The following is a 23,941-nucleotide window of genomic DNA, read 5'->3' on the forward strand; positions in this document are numbered from 1 at the left end:
CGCGGGGACGCGCACCCTACACACTCCTCCTTCCCCCCCCCCTCCCCCCCGTGCGCGCCCCCGCTCCGCCGCCCCCCCCACCCCACCCCTCCCGCCCGGAAGCGGGCTGCGGGTCACGTGCGCGCGCGTCGCTGCCATAAACACGGGAAGATGGCGGCGCTCACGGCTCCCCCGCCGCCCTGTGCTGCGTCATGGCGCGCCCCCGGCCCCCGCCGGCCCGCAGGTGGGTCCAGGTCCGGCCCGGCCCGGCCTGGTCCGTCCCGGCGCCCTCACGGCCGGAGCGGAGCGGGGCGGGACGCGGGGGGAGGGGGGGTGGGGGGTGCGCCGGGCGGGAGGGACCGCGGGGCCAAGCGCGCGCCGCTGCCCCGCGCTCTCGGTGTGGGCGCGGGCGGGGCCGCCGCCTCCCCCCCCCCCCTTCCCCCGGGTGGGTCCTGGCCCCGGGGAGGGGGGCGGGGGTTTTGCGCCGCTTCTTGTCCCGTCCCGTGGCTGTTCCGAGGCTCCAGGTAACCGGAGCCTCGCGGGGAAGCGCCGTGGAAGGGAAAACTTGGGAGGGAGCGGCGGTGGCGGCCCGGGGGACCGGCCGGGGTCCCTCACCCCTCACAGCCGTGTCACCGCCCTCACGCCGCTTCATCTTCGTAACGAGCTGTTTGTTTTCTCTCCTCTTCAGGCTCGCGGAGATTTGTGTTAAAATCGCGCTGACCGAGGTGGAAATCGGGTTTTCTGCCCGAGCTTCTCTGCAGGGTGAGAGCAGCTGGAAGATCCTCGAGCTGCGCGTAGGGGGTGGGGAGGGACAAGCCCTAGGGTTGTGGCCAGGGAGCATCTCCACAGTCCCAGTGGCGTGGTGCTAAGGGAATTTTGGTTTGTGTGAAACAAGTGGAAAAAAACAGGTATAATCGCCAGCCCCAAAGGGCAGGAGGTGGAGCTGGAGTTTAAAACCCAGCCAGGCCAACTTAGGAGGGTTTCAAAGGCAAGAACTGGCAGCAAACACTGGAAACTAGAGGATTTTTTTTTTTTTTTAAAGCATATGGAAATATGCAATTGCCTCAGCAATAATAAGAACAAAAATGTGTGCTAGACTCCAAAACTAATGTGGGTTATGCTGAAAAGGGTGTTTTTTTCAGATAATAATGGAGAACCTCCATCACCTTTCTGCATCAGGTTTGTGTAGCTTTAGTCTGGCTGAAGCAAAGCAAAAATCTGTGTGTGTGTGTGTGTTAGATGCAAGACAGCAAGCTGTTTGTATTGGAGTAAGAGCTGGATTCTCTAGAGAAAATGGCACCAGCCCTTGGAATGCGTGTGTAACTCCAACAGTAGTTGTGCCAGAAGGTGTTGGGATTTGTTCACTTTCTTTTAAATGATGTGGATGCTGGATCGCGGAGGAAAATCTGAATACAGTGATCAAAGTATAGTTAAATTGTAGAATAGTGATTCGTCTCTCATCACCTCAGCCTGTGAAATGTAGGATTCCCAATCGTACACTTGTGCCACTGCACTGAAATCAGTAGAATTTTTCACCTGGAATACCAATGGTGTTGTAAAAACATCTCAAAGTGAGAGCAAATAGTTCATTGGTTATGCAGCTTCTTTCTTTTTCAAAAGTCACCATTGTATGTACAGAATTTATTATGTTTTTTAGCAAATTTTTTGTTGTTTTTTTCCTACCAACAGCTGATTCCTTAATGATTAATCCACAAACTGTGGCAAATCTGCAAGTTTTGGGATGCACGTTTAAGTCATCTGTGTCATCTTACGTCAGTATTGCATAATCTGTTGACTGTCCCCTTTTTATGTAATGTATGTTTGGAGTTTGTTTTAAAATGTACAAATATTTTTTTTCCCCTGCGTGCTGCTCCTTGGATATTCCATGTTTGTCTCTCCATTGCCCTCTGGAGTTACAAACTTGTAAGGCACCATTTTGGTGGCTGGATCCAGCAAGTGTTACGTATTTCTCTCTTAAAAACAGTCTCTATAATGGTCTCAGGACATGTTCTTTGCCAGGTGAGTTATTTAGAGTGTTAAAAAAAAACCTTCCTGGAGTTCCTTCTTCCTCCTGGTGGAAACATAAAAGCGATTTGTGCTGGTCAAGTCCATCCACATCATAAATGAACTTTTATAAGAAACTTAGTAACACATTAACTTTTACAATGTAAAACTGTTGGGGTTTTTATAAACCCATTTCAGAACTTAATGTATCTAATTCCCTTAGGCAAAGTGTGGGGTGTAGAAGTTGTTCCATGTTGTTTTCAGCAATGCCTGTTTTCAGGGAAGAAACAAAAGCAGGGTAAAGTATTGGTTGATAGAAGCTTATAATTTAACTACTTTGCAGTGGGATTGTGTATTTCCCAATTTTATATGTGTATCCCATGAGCTAAAATTGCCAACTTACCTGGCTGGCTGCCATGGTACCCACTGCCTGTCTGGTCCATGACATTCAATACTTGAGTAGCATGAGCCAAATGTTGTCTGGCTCCAGTGGATTTAAGGTGGAAGAGAGGGGTGCCCCTGTTGTCTTGTAGAGGTGTGGTTATACTTTCTCCATTAAATCCAGCATGGGTGGATTTGGCCAGAAGGAGCTGCTACTGAAAACACTTTGAGCTGTGCTGTGCAATCCACCATGGTCATTAGGATAACACTAATTATCTGGATAATTTTCTGGAGTAAAACTCAGCTGCAAAGCCACTGTGAAATGCTTTCCCCTGTGGGGTGATGTGGGGTTTTTGGGGCGCATGAGAGTTTGAGGAGGTGGAGGACATGCCTGTTGGGCTTGGCAGTGCCACGGAGGGGCTGCAGTGACTGACAGGCTGCCCTGGCTCAGTTATCACAGTGCTGATGCTGTCTCTTGTAAAGGTACAGTACTGTGATAACTGAAGGATGGCAGCCATCTGAGCTTCACGGGATCCCGGGAACGACGGCCTGCTCACCTGGAGTGTGCTCCTTTGACCTGTGTCCTTGGGCATAAAAATACAAGTTATCTGAATAAAGTATTACACCATTCGCCTGTTTATTGACTGCTTTGTCTTGGGAGGTCTTCCAGAACTGCTGTGCTTTGGGAGTCTGCAAAAAAGGTTCCCAAAGCAGGGTCCTGTGCTGTGGTGACTATTAAAGCACGGCTGGTAGCAGAATGAATTACTCTGTAGCAATACCGGAAATTGACTCCTATTTTGGTACTTTTTAATACTTCTTGTTAAAGATACCACAGTCTTAGCTGGCTGCTGTAACTCTTAGGGACATGGGTTATTTCAGTCTGGAGCTGGGACAGTCCCATGTTTGGGGCTTGTCTGACCTGTAAGTGGGAGACACTGAATTTCCCGGGTCATTTCTGTAGCGATGTCATCAAAATCCCTGGAAAGGAGGAGTTGTCCAGGGAGCCTGTGCTGCTGACTGATGTTTGTGCCGTGAGAATTAACTCTGCAGTGCTGGGACGAGACAGCAGAGGGGCCCCGCGGGCCGGGTTGTGGTGATAGTGTGAAATGCCAAGATTTTTGCATAAAGTAATCGAGACCTGCAGAGATGTTAGTGCGGTGCCTGTTTCCGAGCTTCCCTCCCCTACGAACTGATGGCCCTCAGGCTGCCGAGGATGGTGCAGCAACTTCTAGAGGTCACAGTTTATTCCCCATCCCGATGTTTAACATGGTCATTGACCCAGTGGTGTTTGGAGAACTCTTCCCTGTGGGCTGGGTGATTCACCACCATCCAGGGCTTTGCCCTGCGCTTCCCTGCGCAGCCCCAGCTGCTGCTCCTGGGACAGGACAAGATGGAACAAGCTGGTTTGTTATTTCTCTGCTCTTCACTGGAAGGTGTTGGGGGCAGCACACGCTGGGGGCTGTTCTGTGGGCCCTGTGGGGTCGGGGCTGTGCAGCTGTGATGGAACATTCTGCCAACGTGCGTCACTTAGAGGGGGGAAAATATTGTTGATGTTATGAGAGTGGCTTGAGTCTGGTTCTGGAGGAGGGCTCTGTCACACCAGAAGCTGCAAATGATAAAAGAGACATCCTGCTACCAAGAGTTTAAGTTCTAGATTAAAATCTGAAAAGAGTCAGCCCTCAGCTTCCTTTTTCTGAAGGCTGCAGGCACACATTGACCAGGGCAGGGATGTGCTTATCCTGAACATTAAAGCTGATCATCCCTACATTTGGCTGTACAACAGCAACATGCCTGTGCTCCTCCTCTTGTGTCCCATGCTCCCATTCCAGTTACAAGATGAACAGAAAAGGAGCTCTGGGATTTTGGAGTGGGAGCATTTGTAAGCTTGCAGGCTGCCCACGTCTGGGTTCCATCTCTTTTTACCTGTGTCTGCTGTTGGCTTTGGATCCAGCAAGCCCTCAGGAAACAGGCATCCCATTTCCTGGAAGAAAGGCAGGTGCCACGGGGTTTTGAGCGGGAAGCAGCGTGGCATCCAGCCAGGTCCTTGTGGTGCCATCCCAGGGACAGCGTAGGGTGTTCACTGATGGAATAGTCAGGGTGCTGACTCTACTAGAAACCAGAAAGTCCTTTTTGTTCCCATGGGAAGCAAGTTAACTGCTCAGAGGCAGAGAGGTTTGGTATGGACCAAGTCCAAGGAATATGGTTCCTCACCTGCCAGGCTGTGGGTCAGGTTTAAGGTTAATGACCAATCCTCTCGCTTGGAGGGACATTTAGCACAGCTGCTCTGTGCATTGAGCACACCCTGGTGCTGCTGAGAGAGAGCAAAGAGCCTGCAGGGGTGACTTGTGCCCCTGGCTTCACATTGTGACTCTCGTTTCCTGTCGCAACAAGCACAGCCTCGAGCTCCAGCATGGGACAGGAACTGAAACACTGGCTGTGCCTGAAAACAACACCTCTCCACTCACATTTACCAGTTTTATCTCCCTCTCCAGCACAGTGGACATAGAGTCCATCTCTTTGTCCTGTAGCTTCCTACTGATATGGGAAGGGGCAGACTGGTGGGTGTGCTATGTCTAAATACTGCTGCACACGAACAATGCGAGTATCAAAGTATATTTTGGCAGCAGAGCACTTCCTGCCACAAACGTGTTAAAGCAAGACGTAAACAACCTGCATCCAGTGATACAGGCTCAGAAATAAGGTCCCTGAGGACCATCCGTTTTCTGATAAAACTTGCTGTAATTTATGGGATCGATCCCAAGGCAAGGCAGTTTTCATGTGGCACGTCTCAGCTGTCATTCCAGATGGGTTTGTTCTAACCCAGCGGTTCTCAGGCGCTTTCATCAGGAAAGTCCCTTTTCCCATCTGGAGGCCGTCGCCTTCCCACCCACGTTTTGCATGAGAAGAGCAGCAGTTGTGCTCCTGCGCCGTCTCCTCGGGGCTGCAGACAGGAATGGCTGTTCTGTTCCTGGCTCCCAGCCACAGATCTGCCTTTTAAGGGTCGAAGTTTGTGCTGGCTGGGAGCAGAGCTGGCCAGCCACTATCAGCTTCTGACAACAGCAGGATAAAAGGCATCCACTGTGCCAGCACTCAGCCTTGAAACCAGGTAAGGATGTTGCCTTTCCCAAAATGCTTCTTTAAAAAAAATAAAAGCCCTTGTTTTATTTGTACTGAAATGAAAAGAATCCTTCCCGAAGAGCTTCAAGCATTCGGTCGTCATTTCAAAATCCAGCAGTGCCTCTTATAAATCAGACTGTGTGTTAATTGCAGACACTTGAACTTGAACTCAGACCTTCTTGTTTAAACATCTTTACAAAGCAAGCAGCCCACTCGTGCAAATATTAGATGTACCAGAATGTAACTTTAGTTTTGGTCAGGGTAAGCAATTTCTTGGTGTGAGCCTGGAGATGTTGGACAGAGTGAAATGAAGACTCTGATGAAGTCTATGTGATCAGCAATGTCACCAGCTCTGCCATGTGACATTATTTTCTCTAGGTGCAAAGGTGTATTTTTGGTGTTCCAGCTCCCAAAACCTGCTCAGTTAGAACACCTTGCAAAATGTCACGAGCTTAACAAGAATTCAACGATACTCGTTCATTACAAATATGCTCAGCTCACCTGTGGGAATATTTTCACTTTCTTGGAGTAAAATCAGCTCTGTGTATTGGAGCTGCATTCCCACTCTCACTGTTCTCAGTGGAGCACTGTGGTGACATTTCTGCTCCCGTTTCCAGGTGAGAAAGGCGTCCTTTCTCACTCCCTGCAGTAACACTAATGGCAAGTGCAGGTGTCTGTTACTGGAAAGTAGTGCCCAGGAGTCCTGTGTGAACAGAGGATGACACAGTCCCTTCTCCTTTCTGCATAAATTATTTCTGCCTGTATCTCACGTTCTGGAGACAGCTTCTCACTGAGTTGTTGGATTATATGTAAACTCTGCATTTTTGTCATTAGCTTGATTCACCAAGGGAAACTGTGCCTGTATTTGGTGTGTAATCAGGGACAAAGGCACTCATTAGGGGCTGAGTGTTTCAGAGTGGTGCAGTACCAAAGTTTCTGCAATCATTTCTGTATATGGGCAGATGAGAATCTCAAGGTTGCACAACTTGGTACATAATTTGCTCTTCATAGCATTTCACAGGAGTAGGAGCAGGGCATGGATCTACGTGTGGATTAATATTCCTTTATACAAGATCATTTATTGTTGGGCAAATGTTACAACCCTTCTGGGACCAAACACTGCTAGAGCCAGAGAAAGGACCCCTCTTGACTCCAAAAGGCTTTTGCTCACACCTCTTCAAAGGTGAAATTCAGATCCCAATCTCAAGTTCCTCCTTGACTTCAAGAGGATGAGAGCTGTGCTTAGTCTGGGGGTTTTTGACGCATGGGGAGTGGAAAAAGCCTCTTCCAGCCATAGCAGAAAACAGGGAAGAAAGAGATGAGGCTGCTGGGGCTGTTCTCTGGCAGGTGGTTATCAGTGCTCCCTCTGCACAGCCTGTTGCCTCCTCCCCACGGTGAACTAAGAGCTCACTATTGACTGCCCTCCATTTTAATTAACTCCAGAAGCAGGCAAAGTACACTGAATAATTCAGGAGAGACATGTGTTTAAACATTTGCACAAGCTTCAGATTCCTCCTACCTAAAAATAAGTGTGTGAGAGAGCAAATGATTCCTGTTGGAGGTGTTGGCGGATGGACAACAGAACCATGGACCCCATCCCAACACCCAAGAAGACACCATCCATGAGTCTTGTCCTTGCTGCGGGGACCAACCTGGGGCTGATGGTGGTGGGAAGTTTATGGAAATGAGGTGAGGGCTGCACATACAAAGGCAGCACCAGCACAGACAGTTTGGGTCTGGTGGTAGCAAGGAGCCCTGGAGAAAGGGCTGGTAGAGGTAGAGGAACAGGTGGGGTCAGTACCAGGTCTGAGCATTCGTGATTTAAATGTTACAGGTGTAGCTGTTTTGCATAAGTAGGAGTCTTCCTGCTTTTTTTTTTTTTTTTTTAAATAAAAAGAGCATGACTGTAACAAAAACACACAAACAAAAAGGTGTCAGTGTTTTGGAGCACCAGAGCAGAAGTGATTCTTACAGAGGGAAGTGGATGAGGAGTCAGTAATTTTCCTGGGGAAGCACACTGATAAAAGCTGTGCTGATGTAGATTGACAAAAATCAGCAGAGACAACGTGAAAAGCTCCGTGATCACATTTTTCATGTGTGGCCAGAATTGCCTGCTGATCTGGCATATTTCATAGGCAAGCAGTTTCCTTAAACATGTTGGCTCACATTCCCAGAGTGATAAAGAAAATCATGTTTGAGAATAATTTCCTCCTGCTGCAGAACAACCACATCTCCAGACAATATGTGACACCACCCCTCAAGCATCCAAAGCCTTGCTGCATTCTGGTTTGAAATGCAGTGCTCCAGGGGACTCTCTAAATTAAAATTTCCAGAGGCTTATTGCTAATGAAGCCTAATTAATTTTGGATGTAAATGTACCCAGCTTCTGCAGTTGCATTTGCATCCCCATTTAAGGAAAACTCATTTTAATCACAATCCATAGTGGATGTTTTATCTGAAAATTATTAGAGGAACACAGTGTCTGTTTAGTGCCTTCTTGGTCTATGCATTTTTCACTTTTCCACCCCTTTAACTCAGCGAAATTAAAAGAAACGTGTCACAGACTTTTAAAACAACTGCACGAAATACAGTTTCACTTAAGAGGACATGAGGAAAAACAGTTACATAAAATGGGAGAAAACCCCTACACTGCTCTTCACCTCCATAGGTTTCCTAGTGGTGATATTGCTTGTCCTTAATGGGGAAAAAAGTCCACTTTTCTCCAGATTTGGAGCTTGTTTGCCATCTTGCTTTTATTTCTGAATCCTCTGGGCCATTATGAGCAACGTTCTTCCTGGAAACACAACCCTAATTCTCTATCTCCTTATGACAGAGGGAGCGGGAATAGGGCAAACGCCACATCAAAATGCAGCTTTGTAACCCAGACCGAGGAATTGTAATTTCCAAAAGTGCCCATGAGAAAAACTGCAGCAGATGAGCTTTGGAAGTTGTCCAAGCAAGGCTGTATATCTAGTAATTGATTAAAGATTTCAGAAATGCTGTGTGCTCCAGGTTACGTGTGTTCCCGTGAACGAGACAGGGACAGGAGACAGCAGACCCGGTCTGGGATGCCGGGCAATGACCTGGGAAATGTCCCTAGCCACGTACACAAGCTCTGTGCTCTGTGGACCAAGAGGGACCTGATCAATATTGTGTATTATTACAGAAAGGTAGACACTTTGATGCCAAACATGGCATTTGCAGCCCTAAAACATTTCATTATTGCTCTGGATGAGGTCACTGCTCTGCTTTGTCTCTTCTTCTGCTTCATCCCTCCCCACCAGCAGACCCACCTCCAGATCAGTCAGTGCTAGACTTGCCCTTGTCAAAGCCAACTGTTGCACATACAACTTTTTCTGGGATATATGTATCTCCCAGAGAAAATATCCATATGAAAAAATATCCATATATATCCATAAATATCCATATATATATATGGAGTTAGTATATAAGCAAGAGCGTTGTCTGGCTCTTGTCTGTCTAGTGGTGTGACTGGCAGGCAGCCAGGCAGCAAGTGGGTACCTGTGAACTGTGCCAGCTCCAAACTCATCCTTCTGGAGACAGCTATGCTGGGAATGAGCTGAAGAAAATGCATTTGAGGTTCTGGGCAGAATTGATTTTTCTTTGTGTATTTTATTAGTCTGCTTGAAGCACAACAAAATGTGCTCACTGAACAAGTCAGACTTCAGGGGAGGGGGAGTCGGAAGTAGGATTTGGATCTAGACACTGTCACCACCACAACCACCACTAACATGCTTTGCAGCTGCTCTACAGCTCTTTACACAAACCCAGTTTCAGCTTCAGAGCAAGGGAACTAGAGGGGTATTTTTCAGCAGAGAAATGTGGGGAAAAAATTAAAATAAAGCTGGTTTGTTATGAGGACAATGAAGAACCAGAAAGGTGGCAATGGGAAAGAAACAGGCAATGAAGACAAGCAGCAACATGAACACGCCTGATGCAGGGTTGAGACATGGCAGCAGCATCTTCCCACTCCCCAGCTTGGAGCAAAGTGAGTGAATCCCAGCCAGGGATGTTGGGAACAGAGCTCCATGTCACACCTCCTCCACACGGATGTGCCAGCTCGCTGTGCCTGTGCAGGAAATCCCCCTCCAGCCTGGCTTTCAGCAGCTGCCACGGCACCCTTGGAACAAGGGCTGCTTTGGATGGGCAAAATCTAATCTTTTTTTTTTGCAAAGTACATTCGGAATATCGACATGAAGTACCTCTCCTTCCCCAAACTGAGATTATTAGAAATCCCACTTAGCTTAAAAAAAAGGGTCGAGCACTGTATTTAAAAGTAGTTAATTACGAAGACAAAGTTCACACCTTCCTGATGTCTCAAAATAAATTCTCTCACTTGCTTTTCCAAGCAGAGACGAGCCCTCTGAAATCAGTGTCACCAACACAGTTTCATGAATGTTCTGTGAGCACAGGCAGTTTAAGATAAATTCAGCAACAGATCAGATGAAAGAACTTGTGCACTATTGTGCCTATTTATACAGCTCCTGTGGCAAGGCCCACCACTGCAGTACCCAGGGGCCTCACAGGCTCTTAAGATATTCCATAGTGATGGCCTACAGTGGGATCCACTTTGCTGATGGGAAGACCAACAACACCCAGTAATGGGCACTCAGTGGATGCTTTGGAGCACCCAAGGTTGTGGCTGTGTTTACCTGACCCTACCCTGTGCTGCCCCAGAGCTTCTCCTCCTGCTCCTCACGCTCCAGCCACAGGGATAATGAAAAAAATAATTTAAAAAATAAATTATCATTGCAACAGCACTGACCTGGCACTCTGCAGAAGCATAAAAGAGCACAGAATCATCTCAGAATACTTTTAAACACTGCTAACAGGTTGAGGAATTTTACATCCCATTTTACTCATCACACAGTGCTTCTGACTTCATTGCCTGCTCTTGATTTTCCCTGGTATGTGTGAGAAGAACCAGGCCCCAGAATTACTGCCAGGAACAAATCAATGACAAACTGGAACCACTTAGATAGTGTTAAATCATGTTTATGTAAAGGTCCAGTCAATCCGAAGCTGATGCCATCGGTGATTTAAAGCACTTTACCGTATGCAGGGTCCCTCACTGTACCTTGAAATGCCATGGAAAAAAAGCTTTTAAATATTTGACCTGTGTAAAGTAGTGTGGAAACATTCCATTTCAGAGGCAAAGGCCAAACTTGCAAACCGAAGTGCAGAGCAGGAAAGTAAGAGATAATCTGTGCATCCATCCCTACTCCTTTAAAAAAGGCTACAATTTGAATTTAATTTGATTTTTAATTCACAAATACCAAGACAGTCAGGTCTAGTCTTCTGTATGTTGCCTTTTTTTTTTTGATGGAGTACATAAGTGCATCCTGGAATTTGTAAAATAAAAAAGTGTGTAAGATACAAATTAATTCTTCAGATCTGTCACTACACCCCAGAATGGTACTTAGAGAGGAAATAAAGATTTATTTTACATCTAAGGTCTTTTCTGCAGTACTTTTCAAGCCTATTCTCTTTCTAAGCAAGAAAACAAAGTCAGCCACAAATACATCCAATTAATTCCTTAGAGAAAACTACTTCAAGGGCTTTAATGCAAAATTACATCCTTCCCATAGGATGGAATGTTGTGGTAAACACAGACCATTTTGGGTGTAGGTTGGAAATCCTCCCCTGTTATTAGCATAGGTTTTGGAGTAATTTTTAGAAGCGCGTTGATTTCATCCCAGTTGCAAGTCGCAGAAGAAAGGGCAAAAATCAGCAGGCACCAGTAATTAAGGAAAAGAAGGGAAAACGCTCATAACAGTTAGGACTGGGAGACTGAAGACACAATTTCAGTGCCAGAGAAGCTCAGACTCTTTTTTTTAAAATGAGGTGTGTGAGAATTTAATTCTTACTGAAAGATGTGGCCTTTGGGAGCCTGGGTCATTCCTGGGCATGGTCCTGGGCTCTGGATTTACATGGAGGCAGAGGTAAAGCTGCACCACGAGCAGCCCCAGGCTAAGCCCCTTACGCAATCCTTCCGTCACAGCCGCCTCCTCGGCCTGTCTTGGCTTCCCAGTGCTGAGCGTCAGGATTTAAGGCCATTTACAACAGCAGTTGCTGTGCTGGGAAAGGAGGCCTGCCTGTAAGGCATAAATAATAAGGATCTGGTGTGTTATTGGGCATGAAAACCCACCAAGAAAAACTGATTTTATCATTATAAAGGCAAAGTCATGGAAAGGGCTGGCAAGAATGAAAGATAATCGAGGGAAGCAGCCTCTGCAGGCAGATTGTGGGGGAGAGGGAACAAGAAAAGGTCAGGCCTGGGAGCAGTGGCACAGCCACATATAACTTAGATGTTAGGAAGAAATTCTTCCCTGTGAGGGTGGGGAGGCCCTGGCACAGGTTTCCCAGAAAAACTGTGGCTCCCTCATCCCTGCAAGTGTCCAAGGCCAGGTTGGACGGGGCTTGGAGCAACCTGGGATAATGGAAGGTGTCCCTGCCCATGGCAGGGTGTGGGAGAAGATGAGGTTTAAGGTCCCTTCCAACCCAGGCTGCTCTATCATTCTATGATCTGCAGGGTTTGACCTCTCTCCTTCCAACCTCAGGCTCTTTTCCAACCTGAATGACGGTTACGAGAGGGATGGAAACAGGGTGAGACCAGTGCTTTCCCACAGCACATGGTTAATCCAGACTCAATGTCCTGTATCTGAGGAAAAAAGTAAACATAGTGCAAAATTATCCAAGTTACACTCTGCCGGTTCCCTGACAGCTGCGGAAACACGTGGGGAAGGGCTGGTTTGATTTCTCTTGGGAGAAGGGAAAAATGGAACCAATGCTTATTTATCTTTAGTTTGTAAACTACAACCATCTGGACATGTGCACTCAAATGCCAAAAGCACCTGACTCCCAGCTCCACTGGGAGTTGATTTCCTGGAGAAAAGGGTGAAATCTTGGGATTGCTGAGACACAAGGCAGATGAACTGGGGCAGAGTAGCTGTATCAGAGTGTAAACACTTCAGAACAGCAAAGGGCCTTTCACACCCTGGTGCTGCCAGGCACAGGAAGATCTTGATAAAAAGATGTTATCAGCGTGCTTAGTCTGAATTACATGAAGCCACCTTTACATAGGGAAGGGTCACGTTTATCAGGGTGGGGTTTTTTAATGACTGATTCAGTTATTAGGACAATTCCCCCAAAAGGCAGTGGCAGATTGGCTCTTCTGTCAGAAGAAAATGCCAGATACGTGTGCGTGTGTGGGAGGGGGGTGGGATGATTTCGCTGAACTGAATCATTTTCTGACTGGTTTTACTTCCACTTGTGCTGTTTCCTGTGACTTTGACAAGAGTTTGAAACCACAGTGAAGAAACTGGTTTCTTTTCTGTGCAGATGGGAGGATTGTGAGCATCTCCTGGTTTTGGTGTAAACATCAACTTGTTTACACCGGCTCATTCACATCAGCACGAGGCTGGAGATGGGGTTGTGGGGTTTTACAGATCATCTGAGCACACCAGTAGCTCAGATCGCACACTGCAGACACTGGGCATCTGTGGAGATGACAGCTGTGGCCTTGACACTGGGGTAGGGAAGACAACCCTGCAAAAAGACGTTAACCTATTATTAGAGAGTGTCCAATGGAGGGCCATGAGGATGGGGATGGGTTTGGAGGGGAAGCCATTTGAGGAGCGGCTGAGGGTACTTGGTTTGTTCAGCCTGGAGGAGGCTGAGGGAAGACCTCACTGGGGTCTTCAGTATCCTCACGAGGGCCAGTGGAGGGACAGGTACTGATTTCTTCAGTCTGGTGACAGTGACAGGACCTGAGGAAACCTGAGTGACACGGCTGGAGCTGTGTCAAGGGAGGGTTAGGCTGACTGTTAGGGAAAGGTTCTTTCCCTGGAGGGTGGTTGGGCACTGAACAGGCTCCCCAGGGCAGTGGTCAAAGCACCAAGGCTGCCAGAGCTCAAGAAGCATGCCCTCAGGGACATGTGGGATTGTTGGGGTGTCCTGTGCAGGAGGAGGAGCTGGACTGAATGATCCCTGTGGATCCTTCCAAGTCAGGACATTCTATGATTTTATTATTCTAAATCCTGCACTGTCTAAGCAGTGCCAAAATATGTATCGTAGAATCCCAGAATGGTTTGTATTTGGAGGAACCTTAAAGCTCATCTCATTCCACCCCTTCCATGGGCAGGGGACACCTTCCCCTCTCCCAGGCTGCTCCAAGCCACGTCCAACCTGGCCTTGGACACTTCCAGGGATGGGGCAGCCACAGTTTCTCTGGGTGAGTGTATTGACTGCCGTGTGTTTTTAGATACCCCCAGCCGCACTCCCGGCTGCCGTCCCAGGCTCTGTGCTGACCCCACATACAGATCCTCTCCTCACACCCCACAGCCCCTCCCGCCGCTCCCTCCGCTTGCCCGGCCGGCCCGAGGCGCCTCCCCTGGGCGGGCCCTGCCCCGCGCATGCTCCGCGGTTGGTGCCGCCGCGCCGGGACCGCCGCCCTCCGCGCCAGCGCCCCGGGCCGCTCCCGGTCCCGCTCCCGATCCCGCACCGCGCCGAGCCCCGCGGGACCGCGGCCGGGCCGCCCCGCCGGGACACACGGAACAGTGAGTGGGGCCGGGCTGGGGGCAGCCGGGCAGGGAGGGTGGTGCGGGCGGCGGGCGCGCTCCCGGCGAGGCTCCGCGATGGCCGCGGGGGCGGTGCGGGGCTTTCCCGGGGGCGCGTCCGGGGTCAGGAGCCGGTGGGTCCCCGTGGCCAGAGGGGCCGGAGCTGGGCTGGAGCGACCGGGTTCGCCTTATCGGAGAGGGGCCGGTGCGGAGCCGCTGATTCCTCTTGGCCAGACGGTGCGAGGCTGCTGGTTCCCCTGATCGCGGGGGCCGGTGCGGCTGCGGAGCCGCCGGTCCCCCTTGGCCGGAGGGTGCGGGGCCGTGCGGGCAGCGCCGGGCCGGGAAGGGCAGTCAGAGCCACGTTTCGCGACCGGGCGGGGGAGGCCGGGTCGGTGACAGGAGGAACCGCAATGAAACAGCTCCGGTTGTGGCCGTCGGTGCGTTGGGAGAAGTTCAGAAGTGCCCCGGTGGTCGTGGGTGAGCGCGGATCCCCGAGCCCCCTGTGCCAGGGGAGATCCCGCTGCCTCCACTGCTGGGCGAGCTGCGGGCTTGGAATGTTGAGGGTGTCCAGCTGTCGGTCTGGCAGCTGTTCCTCCGTAAGGGATAGGGACGCTTCTGGGACAACTATCACCCCCAAGGGAGGTGACAGCCACGGTTCAGGGCTGGATACCCATCACCCCGAGGAACACGCAGGGATGGGGAGCAGGTAACCTGGCAGGTGGCAAGTTGTGCCAGCTTTACACCTTCTACAGACACCTGAAATTCTGCTCTGTGTGCGAATGTGTGAAAACATTGCAGTGTTGGATAATGGCAGGGAGTTAGTTGTATCTTTAAGGTCCTTTCCAACCCAAACGAATCTATGATTCTGTAATCGCCTTGAGTTGGGATTTTTAAAATACATGTAGAAAGGTCGTGTATGAGGACAATCAGGGCACAAAAGTCTGAAGCAGTTCAGTAATAATGGAGATAGATGGCAGAAAGACAACATGGCAGTGGCTCAGTGTGGCAGGAGGGGATGGACCCGGCTCTGTTTAAACAAACGTCGAGTCTGTGCTTAGGAGGACTAAGGGAGTGGCTATTCTGATGAATTAGGGATGGAGGGATTATATTTTGAGGCATATCTGAAAGGAAGATAAGTGCAGTGCAAGAAAGTTTTGGGGGCTTTTTTGTGATTCTTTTACTGGGGGGGAAATGGCAATAATTCAAAGTTGTGTTGCTTTTTAAACTTCACTCCAGTTGACCCAATTTTGCTCATAGAAGATTCCCTGTAGTTTTATTCTTGAGCAGAATGGATGTGCTTTGGTACCCCTTTATTTGGGCTGCTGAAGTATTAAGTTCAGTTTTGACCTTATAAGGGGACTGGGAGGCATTTCCTCCTGGCACTTGTTTTTAAAACTCACAGGAAGTTGCACCTTGATCTGGGTCTGTGTTAGGTGACACCGAGACAGGTGCTTTGAAATGCAAAGCCAGCTGAGGACATGCTGCTCTGTCTGAGTCAACAACAGATCACAGCAGGCTCTTGCTGTTCATTTGTCGTCTTAAAAGTTAGTGATCACAGGCTGATTTTACAACCATTTCTGTAAGTACAATTTTAGTGATTTAGTTGTTAAATATCTTACTTATGAAAGTATCTGCAAGCTGTTTGCCTCAAAGCCCAATGGCACAGAGACCATACTATGTTTGTACATCACAAAACTGCAAATATTTGGCCTTTGAGAAAGATGGGGTGAAAAGCTTTTAAAATCCAGGGTGAGTGGGTTTAAATTTGCACAAGAATATAAACACAGAACTGGAACAGTTTAACTCCTGGAAGGCTCTGCATTGAGAAAATATATCAGAATTAATTGCAAAGTGGCCTTTTTGAGAGGTAAATCTTGACCTGTTTCTGTGTGCTCGTATTGTTCAATGAATTTATAAAAAAAAAAAAAAAACAAAACCAAAAACAAATGGGGAGCAAGATCTGGAGAGAATATCTAGTACAAAAACTTTGGAAAGCAAAGAGCTGAAGTGCACCTGAACAGCCACTGGCCAAACTCAGAGGGTAAAATCAACATTCCTTTTAAGCTCATTTTTCCCTCTATCAAACAGAGTCTGTAATTTTGACTTTAATTCTTTTGCCTAACCTCTTGAGGGGCTGGGAGTAAGCCAGAGTTCTTGACTGGAAGAATAAGTGGTACTAATTCCGTAAGTTTAGACAGACATTTCTGTAGTAGTTTATTCTTGCAAATAAAGACTGAGTTCAGAGAAAGCAGCTTCCCTTCTTTGTGTACAGTGGAAAAATCTTTCTGTTTTCGCAGGCAGCATCCTGATGGTGATGCCTGTGAAGAGCTTCACCTCTTTCCTACAGCTTTCCTCCCAGTCCTCCCTGGCTTTGGAGGTGAAACACCTTTTTCACCTGCACGACTGCCCTGAGGTTTTGTGGCACCTTGCTGGTGCCTGATTTGGCACGAGGAAGCAAGAGATGCTCAAAATACAGCAGGAACCCCTCATGGAGAATCCTGGACTCCCTAGCCGTGTTGGGTGTGAATTGCAGCAGAAAGAGCTGTTCTGTGTTTACATAAAGAGGAAGGTGTTTGCATTGTTTGAGAGGTCAAAGCTTTCACACATAAAAGCAAACCCTAAGGACTGGTTTGTACTGAGGCGTGAAAAGGGTTGTTGTGAGAATCTCTGAACCAGAAATCGGGCTGGGATGGAGGGTTGTGGAGAGAAGACTGAGCTGGGTCTTGGTTCCTGGCTTGTCTCGTGTCCAACAGCAATTAAAAATGACAAAATGTTTTCGTCTGGATGAAAAACTGGCAATATTCATGTTGTTCTTTTGTAGCCCGTCCAAAAGTTTGCAATTCCACAAAGATTGGGCATTATTCCTGTAAACACACGAGCTGCTCTCGATCTTTAAAGCACTTAAAGTGCAATTAGGTTTCAGGTACTGGTAATGGCAAACACTTGCTGGATTGATAGAAAATGGCTTTGGCAGTTCAAGTACATAATTCGTGCAGTTAATGCTCCGCAATGAAGCTTTTTCATGGGCTGATGCTGCTCGGTTTTGCTCATGAGGTGAGACAGATATGCTTGAACTTCATCAAGAAGGAAAGTGGAGTCTCAAAAGAACAGCATTTTGGGTTTTTTGGCAGATAAATTGTCACATCCACCTATTGCTGTAGTTTCTGTGCAGTACAGGAAGTGACAGATGAGGGGGATTTTTCTGTTCACTTGTCTTTAGCAGCAATTTAGGTATCCCATCCAGGATTTGTTCTACACAGTCACCCGATCCTTTAAAAAAATTGAAACAATGCTGAAAACTACTGGAAAAAGAGGTTGCTGATGCTTTTCTTGGGCAAAATGGTTGCAGTTTCTCTTGACTGAAATTGGAGAAGGGAGGAAGTACAATTTAGTAGTTTTATTGTCCTGGCCTGTTGCGAACAGGTGGGTTTTTAAGGAACAGATCCTGACAATTTTCTTCACGCTTGTAAAACTACAAAATTTTGCTGACTCGAGTAATTCTTGGGGTTTTTTCTTCAGCTGGTTATATAAATGTAATATAAGCTGCATAACTGACAGAAAAACTGAGCTACGGGAAACTGGAAGAGCAGCATTGACATGGAAAATAAAGTCTGTACCAGTTACTCTGCATATCAATACCTTTTACAGGGGGTAAGATATTTGATAACAGTGACACGAATGTGGTTCTTTGCATGTTCTGTGATTATGATTATGCTTTGAAACTGCTGGCACATAAAATTATTCTGTTAGACTTCTTTTCCTCCCCTGTGGAATATAAAAGCTAAGAAAGGGAATAGAGGAAAACAACTGGCAGTCGATGGAAAAGCAGGGGATTATACATCACCCTGGATGGTGGTGAAAGCCTGGGAAAAAGTGAAATTGAACTTGTTGTTTGAGGGGGAACTAACCTGCAGAGTAAGATTGTAAGCAAGTGCAGTTACAGTTGCCAAAGAGTGGGAAAGTTGTTTGCAATTAAGTGTTGTTATGATCAGATGATCTGATCATAAACACCCTTCTGGAAATACATCATCACTGCTCTGCTGTAGCTCTGGAGCTCCCAGAGCAGCACCAAGGGCTTGCTAGTAAAGAACAAATCTTTACAAGGCTTCAAGACATCAGTCATAAATCCATGTGTCGGGTTGCTTTGCCTTATGATGTATTTTGGACTTGTAATCCTTTGAAGTAGGGCTGCTGCATTAAGGAGATACTGCCAGTAAATGAAATAAATTCAGTATTTAATGCCAGGAGCCCAGACTTTGGTCCCCTGTGTGTGCACTGGAGGAGGGAACACAAAGGTGAGGCAGCAATCTGCAGGGGGATGAGCACCTAAAGGTGCATGAGATGGGCTCAGAAGCCCAGGGGTTTGTTTGACCTCAGCTGTGTCACTGGCCAGGGCCTGACTTTGACTACACAACCTCTTTATTCCCTCAGCAAGTTTCTCACTCTCAGATGTTATATTCCATCCCCTGCCTCCAAAGGCTTAATTCCCTTTGAAACACAAACCTGACAATTGCTATTCCTGCTTCCAGGAGAAAACTCCTAAAGGACAATTTGCACCTTCCTCAGACTGTGGTACACAATGTCCGTTTTTTGCAGAGTGGATCTGAGAGCAGCTTGGGCTTTTGAGGCAGCAGCGTACGAATATAGTTCAAAATTTTAGCAGTTCTGGAGTCCAAGTGCTGTTTAAGCTGTTCTTTGAGTGTTTCCTGTCATTTCCAGCTATTCCAGGACTGATCTGGCTTGCTCATCAAGAAGCCCAGTTGGAGTTTAGCAGGGTATTGAAATACTAAATACTCTTAATAATTGCCCTTCAGTCTGGGGTATATTGTATCAAAATAACTTCATTTGTCTTTCACTTCAGATCTTTAAAATAACTTCATTTTATTGGCTGTGAGGTGAGACTGAGGTAATACTGACTCATGTTATTTGGAACAGGAAAAAATTGTTGTTCAACATAGATCTGGGAAAAAACCCTTCCACCTTTATTGTCCTGAGGAAGGACAGATCTAGGCCTTCTACTCTTCTAGATAAGGAAAATGAAGCAGATCCATGACTGGGACAGGGGAGGGAGGAGAGGGAACACTTGCAAGCAGTTTGTTTGTATGTGGACTCAGTCTTTCAGGAAATGAATTTGGCAGAAGTAACTTTTCTGTTCATTTTGAGACACCAGCAGCACAAAGAGATACATTAAACAAAACAAACCTTTAAAACTTTGACACTTGTGCAGTCTAAATGACTTCGTTTTGATTGCCATCCACAAATACCTGTCTCTACACTCCTCTGGATTTTATTAAAGTATGATAAGAAATTCGAAGCAGGGGTTTTTTTGGTGTGTTTTTTTGGCTTTCTTTTTTTGTTTGTTTGGGTTTGGTGTTTTTTGGTTTTTTTTGGTGGTGGTGTGTGTGGGTTTGTTTTTTTTTAATGAATATATATTATTTTTAGGGCATTAGATGTTAAAAAAATAAAGGTACCACCCAACACTAGTGCTGCATTAGGCTCAGGCTTTTATATTTAAATCTGCTGTTTTGTACGGTTTGTTTTGGTTTTTTTTGTCCCTATAATGTCAAGCTCTTACATCTTAACTCCTGCATGGAAAAAGTGTAGCCACCCTCAGTTCTGAGGTTTTTGATCAAAACCAACTCTAAGCTGGCACTTGCAGTTCACTTTATATAATGTCTTGTACACTCAGTGTTTTGTGTTTACTGAAGATGCACAAGAAATAACCTTTCACTTCCTGAACACTTCTGTATTTCACTTTTCCTCAAAGCATGGCAAAACAGACACTAATAATTTTGAAATTGCCAGGGCCTGTGTGTTTAGAAAGTTTAAAAGTTCAAGAGGAACCAGAATGATCAGCAAGCCTGACCTGTGTGCATCACACCTTTATGTATCAGCCTGTGTTCTCACCCTTTACAGCTCTGTCACACGGGCTGGAACACTCTGTTCTGCAGGAATTATCCTCCCTGAAAACAAAATATTACAAATACAGTTTGTTTTTTCCTGCTGTTGATTTGCGTTTTGTTTGTATTAAATTCTGGGTTTTTTTAAAATTTGGATCTTATTTCATTCTTTCTTGCTCTTAATGCTTAAGCTGAAGGAAAAGTGCGTTTGAAGTACTGAAGTTATTGAAGTAACAGCTGTAATTCCCACACTCAGCACGTGCCACCTTCCACTTTTTCTAATGGAAAAGTCCATTTGAGTCCTACAGGCTGTAATGGACACCATGTGCTTCAGATATGGTATTATAACCTTATAACTTCTCTATTAGAAGCCTCAGTGCCTGACTTAAATGACTTTTATTTGACTTATGTATTGATTTTTAGAAAGACTCTTAATAATCTGTCTCCTGAAGACAGGAGTTCATCCCAGATTCTGGAAAGCTGTTCTGGTCAGAGAGAAGGAGCCTGTCTGATCCCTGGTTTTTGGTTATTGCCGAACTTGTGCTTGTGTTCTTTCTGCTGCATCGTCACCCTCATGAAGGGAAAATTGAGGCTGTGTTTATTCATGAGACAAAATAAACCCCTGTGGATGTTGTACCCATATGCAAGTGACTGGCGTGAGCTTTGCCAGCTGGGAATCTCCTCTGGAAACCTTTGTTTTACCACCAGCATCAAGTGGGAAAAAATCAGCCTGTGTCGTTTTATACTAGCATTTTTTTTTTGTAGTAATTCCTGGCCTTGAACAACTTTGGTTCAGTTGTGGGAGTGATGAATAGGAGAGAGCCTGGGTTTGCTTTCACTGTCACAGCCACACGGGGTAAAGAGAAAGGACATATGGGGATAGCTGACTTGGAGCTGCATTTTTACAAAAGAACAGCTATCTTCTGCCAAGTTTAAAAAAAAAAAAAAAAAAAAAAAAAAAAAAAAAAAAAAAAAAAAAAAAAAAAAAAAAAAAAAAAAGTCCTGTGGGTTTTAGTCCTTTCAGCTTCCTGTCCATGTGACTTACAACCCGCCAAGTTACAGCTATATAAGCAAGATACATCAGCAAACAGACTCGGCTTAAAAAAAAAGGCAGCTTCTAAATCCTGAATGCTCACCATGTGGCAGCACAGCCTTGAACAGCTGAAACCTGAGGTGCTGATCATATTAACTTGGCTATGTAATTAACCTGACTCTTCACCTTTTGTTGGTATCAGCTGGATGTTTACCTTCCAATTAAAGCCTGTGGTACCTCGAGGTTTAATCTCACCACGTTCTTAGAAGTTTGCTGTGGAATTAAATGAAAAATAAGCCAAGTATTTCCTTGGCCTGTGGTGTGTGTGCAGAGGGAGGAGGCAGCAGCGCGGCCGGGGGTTGTATCGGCGAGGTCGTGTTGTGGCACGTCACTCCTTGGGTTGAGCAACCACCTCTGAGGAACACCTCAGCTCCTCTGAGGGACTCCCACCACCGTCCTGCAGGGATGTGTGGACCTGGACACTGTGCTGTGAAAATCCTGTGTAAGAAACACCAATATTCATCAAAGTGGAAGCAGCTTCACCTCATGATGTCAACAAGTGTATAGCACAGAATATTTCTCCCGCCTTGCACCACAGGCTGTACCTGTTGATGTGCTTTGTGCGTCATTTATCACTCAGAGAGACATTTATATAGAACCACCCTCTCTGTGTACTTAGAGAATTTATTTTACATGGCAGGGGCAGGACCTGCCAACCTATAAATCTGTGGCAGGACTCTGCCTCTGTAGGGAGAGGAACTGGATGCTGCATTACAGCCCCTCTTGGGATTGTTTCATGCTTTGTCTGATGAACAGATTTCTCAGGGCTTCTTCAATCCATTAAAAATTTCTTGCTTACTGCTTGATAAAGTTTAATTAGCAGTTAAACTGCTGTGCTTGTTTGTGCAAATACATGCTACTCATTCCCCTTTTATCTCCAGAGTTCTGTGCAAGTGCAGTTTAGCACAGACAAATTGGTGCCTATCAATGAACTGAGTAATTATATAAAGAACTGAAATTTTTCCAAGCTTTGGGGCGAGTTCAGCCTTGGGAGTACAGCGGAGATGCAAACCACTCTTTCTGATAATTTTGCTGAAAGTCAAAGGTTTTTTATTAGAACTGCAACTTTTGCCAGGCAGAACCATGCAAAATAAGATTTAACACATTTCAGCTCACATTTTGGAAGCAATGTAATCTGAACTAGTTCTGCATTTAGGGCCAAGACAGCTGGCAGATATGCACATGACCACTTGAGATGTCCCATTTGGGTGGTATTTGCACTCTCCCCACAGCCAAACCATGTGTGCTTCCTTTTTTTCCCAGTAAAGACTGATGACCACCAGTAGAACGGTACCATCTTCACCGGGCTCTGCTGTACACAGCATGTGCATCTGCTCGCAGCCAGAGTCACCTGAGAAAGCTTTTAGGGTCTCTGCTAATGACCGAGTTATGCTTTAAATGAAAATCCTCTCTTCAGTATGGTTTAGAAGAAATGGCCTTTCCCAGGCCATTTCAGGGTGTTTGCTGTTGTTGCTCAGTATTGAGAGACAGGGAAAGCTGAGAGAAGTTAATTAGCAGGGAAAACTGCTATAATGATCCTTATCTTTTAAACAAATACACACTTTTGGTCCTATAAAGCTGTTCTACATGGTGTGTAGAAACACTAACGTATAATTTGCTGATTCCCAACCAAAGGCTTAAGAAGCAGCTTAACATGTTACATCTCTGTGTTAATAGAGTTTAAATGTTTAGGACTTCGTTTAGAATCGAACTCTTAAGGGTAGGTGATACGGCACTCTGCTCCATGAACATCCCATTATAGAATGTGCTAAAACGAGGTAATTCCCTTTCCCCACCTCTGTCCCAGTTTAATCCATAATTAGGGGTGAGGTAGAAAATGTCTTTTAAAGGTTTGGGAGGAGAAGATACCTTGGTGAGATGCCGTGGAGAAGCCCAGTGTGGTGGGTGTTCTCCAGGAGTCAGAGCTCTGCAATGAACTGGTGACTCAAAGCTGTTGGACACTTGGCTCTGCTTGGAATTTGCATACTGAGCCTCATAGAATTTTCTTAGTTTACAGCTGCGCTTTGTCTCCTGCTTTGGTTTGCATTTGATCCTGATCGTTTCCAGAAGCTAAAAAAAATTACTGATGTATTTTTTTCATGAGTAATGGAGGGCTCAGACCAATTAATTTTGCAATAGTTCTGTGTTGTTTCATTTTGTAACTATGTCTTGTTTTAAGTCACAGGCACTGGCTTGAGGAAAAGAAAAATGGTAATTTGATCTCAGTGTGGTTTTTATAAGTCAAAAGGTCATCTTATGCTTAAGAAAACAAATAATTTGTACACCAAACGGTTCTTTCATGATTAAGAGGCTTAAGTATGTTTGATGCAATGCTTTAGTAGTAAATAAATGTTAATAAAATTAACACCTCAGAAGTCAGTTTTTAATTTGTATCTATAGTTGGATTTATTGCCAGATTAAATTCAGTCCTGTTGATAATAATTAGAAAGGAATGGCTGTTACTGGAATATCTGGAATTCTTATTCTGTTCCTCTTGCCACATCTGTTTGCTCTTGCGTTACAGTAAACAGAAAAGAATCTCCAAGATTTAAAAATTGGGAGTTTGGCTTCTGTAATTCTTATTAAGCTTTCATCATTCCCAGCTAAAATGGCAGGGTGGTTCTCTCAGAGTTTTTGTCAAAGGCATTTTTCATTTGTGGACGGTGTCCCTGCCCATTGGAGAGGGTTGGAATCAGATGAGCTTTAAGGTGCCTTCCAACCCAAACCACTCTGGGATTGTACAATTCAGGGTTTTAGTTTAAGCATGTGATGAGAACTAGCAGAAACCAAAGTTTAAAGCAGCCTAAATGAAGTTCTTTGATCTGGTTTCAGGGACTGCTGCTCACAATCCGTTAGCTCAGAGTTTCTTGGGACAAAAATAAAAAGCG

The 23,941-nt window shown here is 46.0% G+C and overlaps 1 protein-coding gene and 1 long non-coding RNA gene across 2 annotated transcripts in view; both read left to right on the forward strand.

The window, feature by feature from the left end:
* The first annotated feature begins 472 nt into the window (after positions 1–472).
* LOC114061066 lies at positions 473–3,008 on the forward strand. The gene is made up of 2 exons (XR_003572032.1): positions 473–503; positions 668–3,008. It is a non-coding gene; the product is annotated as an uncharacterized LOC114061066 (long non-coding RNA).
* Positions 3,009–13,995: 10,987 nt separating this feature from the next.
* Positions 13,996–23,941, forward strand: part of JAK1 (Janus kinase 1) — a 55,110-nt gene continuing 45,164 nt past the window's right edge. Inside the window, exon 1 of the mRNA XM_027891098.1 lies at positions 13,996–14,060. The gene's annotated coding sequence lies outside the window, so the exon portion shown is untranslated. The remainder of the gene's footprint in view (positions 14,061–23,941) is intronic.

The sequence above is a fragment of the Empidonax traillii genome, unplaced genomic scaffold (assembly GCF_003031625.1).
Source record: "Empidonax traillii isolate 1590-97213 ecotype Southwest subspecies unplaced genomic scaffold, ASM303162v1 scaffold309:size1915965, whole genome shotgun sequence".
NCBI lineage: Eukaryota > Metazoa > Chordata > Aves > Passeriformes > Tyrannidae > Empidonax > Empidonax traillii.